The 5,135-nt window shown below is 58.6% G+C and overlaps 1 long non-coding RNA gene across 1 annotated transcript; it reads left to right on the top strand.

The window, feature by feature from the left end:
* The first annotated feature begins 823 nt into the window (after window positions 1–823).
* Window positions 824–4,674, top strand: LOC149122494 (uncharacterized). The gene is made up of 2 exons (XR_016219530.1): window positions 824–2,093; window positions 4,372–4,674. It is a non-coding gene; the product is annotated as an uncharacterized LOC149122494 (long non-coding RNA).
* The last annotated feature ends 461 nt before the right edge of the window (window positions 4,675–5,135 follow it).

Raw genomic sequence — 5,135 nt, forward strand, 5'->3', positions numbered from 1 at the left:
GGGGGGGTGGGGGGCCAGGAAAGGCCAGAGCTAACCAGAGCTGTGGCACCACCCTGAGTTTTATCAGCATAGATGGATTGTTTCCTCTTCTTGACGGCACGTGGGGCAGCCATGGACTGTCTACTCAATCAGTGCGTTGTTGCACGTAACAGTCGCTGGTTCACGGGCATTGCCACATCGCGCATTGCATCGCAGGAGCGGATCACGGTTTGCTTCTCCGTTCTGGTTCTGTTGCTGGTGGCTGTTTGGGTTGCTTCCAACGTGGGCTGCCGTGGACACAGCAGCTAACTCCTCTCTCTGGTTCACGGCTGGGCACGGACCGGCTGAGTTACTGGGTACTCGGCGCTCTCATAACGCAGTCTTGTCTGAATACACGAGGTGCATTTGGGGGAGAGAAACAGAACCTTTTCAGACTCTCGCAGGAATTTTCTGCCTAAAAAGGGGGTTTTTAGTGTCCTGGCAAACCTCCTGTAGAAGGCAGGGTCTTAGGGGGCACAGATCTGGGTGACCGACGTAGATGGAGACAGGGCGCCTGTTTAGCAAATCGCGGCTCCCACAAAGCTGTGTGTGTGTAAGAGGCGGGGAGTGGAGGAGCGTGCAGGACTAGGGAATGCCAGGATCCAAGGGGATCTCGCAAGGTTGTAACGAGGCTGAATGCAGGCTTCCCACTCACACAAATCAGAAACGGGGGTGGGGGGAGGGACGGGATAAGCAAAGGTGACAGAGGACATGTTAGTGGATAGCTCAGTGTCATGTGACTGTCCTGAACAAACACGCGAATTTGACCGCAGACTGAATTAGCAGATGTCGGAACCTCAGAACTCAGTCCACCCAGAATCAGGGCAGCTCCCAGCTGGGTGCTGCGTTCCATCTGGGGACACAGACCACAGAGGGCACAGCCAGGAATGCATCCAGAGGACAGCGGGCAGGACGGTGAGGGCCTCCAACCCCTGCCCCACGAGGACACGAGAGCCTGTCCCGGGAAAGGAGCGTCGGAAGTGTCACTGCGGTCAGCACTGGCGGCCTGAGAGAGAGGGTCGGCAGCTGGAGGGCGTGCGTCCAAGAGGCCGACGTGCACAGGGAGGGAGGACTCCAGTTTGTGACGAGAAGAATGTTCAACCAGGTTGTCCAAAGAAGGAAGGAGCTGCCCAGGGAGACTTGGTGTGGTCATCAGAGGTGTCCACGCACCTCTTGGCTGGACACTTGCTGAAGCAAGGAAACTTAAGCACCAGATGAAAGATTTAAGATTTGTTCTCTTTTACCTCTGAGATGCTGGGAGTCTGGCTGTGTGAGTTCACAGAGTCACTTCACTTCTTGGGACTGCATCCATGCTCCACAGGAGCAGGTGCGCACGGATGCTTTGACGTTGAATGTGACTCCGTGAGCAGCCTCGGCCGAACCCGGGGACACTCGCAGGCGGGGGGCTTTGGTGATAAGCAACAGACTGACTGTGTAACCCAAGGCAAATGGGGGTTCGCTGGGGAGTCGTGGGGACCTCACACAGCCTGAGAAGCACCTGAAGACTGACACAGACGCTGGAGCGCCCCCTCGGGTGGCGTGGGTGGCATGGCTGGCCTGTCCCCTCATCCTTAAGGCGTGTCTCAGCCTTCAGGGTCCAGGAGAGACAGGCAGGCCCAATGACCACGCTTGGTCTCACGCCCACCTGCTGGCTCCGGGTCATGTCCCGAGATTAAACCAGGAGTTGGGAGTGTACTTCTGAAAGTTCATGGAAAATGCATTTTATGAACAAGCTGTGGGTGGATTTGAACCTATTTTGCACGTAATACCTTTTCATTCTGTGATTTTTTAAGTCCCCTCCTATGACTAGAAAGGGCCAAGCAAGCTGGGCTGCCCCCCACCCCCATCGCTGCCCCCCTACCCCCAGGATAGCCCCTCAGCTCCCAGCGGGAGCTGCACTGCGGTACAAGTAGCCCTCAAAGCATTCGGATTTGCCCTGACAAGTAAAGGACCCTTGTGGGTGCTCGGCTTGCAGTAGCAGCAGCACAACCCGACATGGCTGCGCGCCGGAACGCACACGAGCCTGAGAACCCGACCTGCTAGGCGACAGACAGGACGACGGACTCAACAAACAGGTATCGGGTGCCCACTCCGGTCCAGGCCCTGTGCCGGACACCGAGACTCACTAAGCCCGGGCCAAAATGGAAAGGTTAAATATCTGCCCCGCCGGGACGCAAAGGGCAAGCGCCCGGCGTCGGGGTCAAACAGGGTGGGGCTGGCCGCGGAGGGACTCCCAGCGGGCTGGGGCCCACCCTCGCCCCACCCACGAGGGCCCCCGCGCCCACAGGGCAGCCGGCCAGTCCATCCCCTGCGGAAGCTCCGCCCCGCGCCCGGACGGCCGCGTGGAGCAGGTGGAAGCCCAGAGTGAGGACAGCTCTGTCCGAGGCCAGCAGCTGTCACTAAGAAAGATTGAGCCTGTCCCACCAGGCGACAAGGCTTGTTGTGCCCGAGACAAGCGCAGCTCGGATTCCCTCCCCGAAGTCATTAACCCCGGGAAAATATGTGACAAAACTCCCGGAGCATCCGTCCTCGTGCGGGCTGCCCACCCTCCCGCCCCCGGCCCGGAGAGCACCAATCGAGGTCGCAGGCGGTGGCCGGCGGCTCACTGCACCCTGAGGGTGCTGCGTGCCTCCTGCTGATCCCAGGAGACAGGGCAGCCCCGAGACACTAATCCGCTGTTTTTACACTTAATCACTTCACACGGAGAGATTACCGACCTGAAATGGCGCTGGCTGCAGGAATCTGTCGGTTTTACAGGCTTATGTTCCCAGGAGCGTTGGGACTGCCCTCACAGCCAGTGGGTTCCCGCCTCCCCACTGTCTCTCCTGGCGTCTTTCTGGCCCTCAGTTTTCCCACCTGTTCAATGGGTTCAGCGAGACCCTGTGCATCCCACTGCCTTTTCAGGATAAAAGAGAGAGACTGCCAAGAGTCCACAGAGGTCCGCAGAGGTCCTGGGGCAGTGTGTTTGCTCCCCCAGGACTGTGGATTTCAGTGAGGACAAAGCGTGTACTGGCATTGACCTAACGGCTTGGTCAGATCAGGGCAGGAGGTGGAGGGGTGGGGGTGCAGTGTGGGGAATGGCTGCTCATTTGCAGGGATTCTGTGCGCAGCTGGGGGGGGGGGGAGCGATGCAGGTGAGGGAGGCCCACGGCCCCCCGGTGACTCGGTGAACTTCTCTGTGACCTGGGCCGGTTGTGAATTGGCTGAGTGGAACAGGAGGCTGCGAGCCCTTCCAGCCAAGCCTCTCTCAACAGCGGAGGAGACGGAGGCCCAAGAGGTTGTTGAAACCAGCCCCCCACCCCCACCCCCAGGCTCGGCCCCTCCCCATTGCACGCCCTGGACGCAGAGCCTTTCCCTAGGGAGTGAACAGGGCGGATGCCCCAGTCCATTCTGCGTGTCTCAGACCAGGGAGGCAGGGGCTTCAGGGGTTAAAGTGGATCCGCTGTGTGGGGCTCAGCAGAGGTGAGACCTTCATGGGCTCCGGTGCTTGCTCAGTTTACAGCTTGCTGTTAATAGAGACCATTAATCACGGCCAACTGCAGCTGGCTCGATCCTGGACAGGGATGGCCCTGCCGTCCCAGGGAGGGGCCTCCTACAATTACCCCTGACGCCTGACAGTCAGTCCCAGGAGGGGCGGCTCCCAACACGGGGACGCTGGCGCATGTCATTGGTGCCTCGTTCACTCCACTGAGCCCGCTCCGATGTCCCAATGTGAGTAAAATGCCAACTATAGTGCCTGGCCACATTCATTAAATGTCTGGCGAATATTTACCCAAACAGCAGCTGGGAGGGAGGGGAGGGTTTTGGTGGTTTCTAGTGCCTGTGTGACCCAGCCCCAAGGCTGTGGAAGCTGGCACTGGGCACCGGGACAAGTCTTTCCCTGCGTGGGTCAGTGGGCACGGTAGCCGTGTCTGTGGCTCAAGATGTTGGCTTTGCCTCTGAGAGCTTGCTGCTCTGTCTGTGGCCTCCGATGGGCTCCACGGGGCTCTGAGTCTTGTTCGTCCACGGTGTCTCAACCTGGAGACCCTGGATCCTTTTGGATCTCATAGGATCAAGACCAGGACTCTGGTCGTCTACCCTTGCAAATCCTGGCCATGTGGTAGGAGGTAGGAAGGCCTGCCCCTCTGTCTAGAAGGTTCCACCTGCCACAGTTAGAGCCTCACAGCCAAACACCAAGCCACCATGGCCCAACATGCTGTCTGGCCCCTTGAGGTCCCAACTACACAAGTGTCTGTTGTCTGCTGCTGACTGCTTATGTGAGTGTTGACCGTGAGCCTAGAGCGAGAGCCAGTGCGTCATGGGGCCAGCACTGTGGATGAAAGCCCCTGTCTGCAGTGCCGGCATCTCCTACAGGCACCAGCTCAAGTCCCGGCTGCTCCACTTCCGATCCAGCTCTCTGCGATGGCCTAGGAAAGCAGTGGAAGATGGCCAAGCCCTTGGGCCCCTGCACCTGTGTGGGAGACCCGGAGAAAGCTCCTGGCTCCTGGCTTTGGATCAGAGCAACTCTGGCCGTTGTGGCCATCTGGGGAGTAAATCAGTGGATGGAAGACCTCTCTCTCTCTCTCTCTCTCTCTCTCTCTCTTTCTGTCTCTCTCTCTCTCTGCCTCTCTGTAGCTCTGCCTTTCAAATAATAAATATTTTTTTCTTTTAAAAAAAGAGGGTGACTTGTGGGGAGCAACTGGGGGCAACTCGGACTAGACTAAGTTACTGGAATTAAGACTTATTCTATACATCTGCTCTCCCACAATATGGCGCTGGGAGAGGAGCAAACAGCTTCTACCCAGCTGCCTCTCACCAACTTGACAAGCTGCAGGACCTGCTCCTGATTGGAGGAGAGCAGCGTACTCGGCGTGTGGGTAGCAGAGTTGGGATTGGCGGAAGAGGACTATAAAGGAGGAGAGAGACAACATGCACCAGGAACATCTAAGGGGAACATCTAAGAGGAACACCTGTGCAGCCCCCGAGAGAGCCGGCCGGCGGTGTGCCGCTCCCCCGCGGAAGTGGGGAAAGTGGCAGGGGGAACCGCCCTTCCACGGAGGTGGAAGGGACGGTAGCCAACCCGGGAAGAACCAGCAGCAAACCCGGGGAGGGCCGAGCAGACGAAAGAACAGCGCAGG

This window comes from Oryctolagus cuniculus, chromosome 13 (genome assembly GCF_051225735.1).
Source record: "Oryctolagus cuniculus isolate XC-2025 breed Fujian yellow rabbit chromosome 13, ASM5122573v1, whole genome shotgun sequence".
Classification (NCBI taxonomy): Eukaryota; Metazoa; Chordata; class Mammalia; order Lagomorpha; family Leporidae; genus Oryctolagus; species Oryctolagus cuniculus.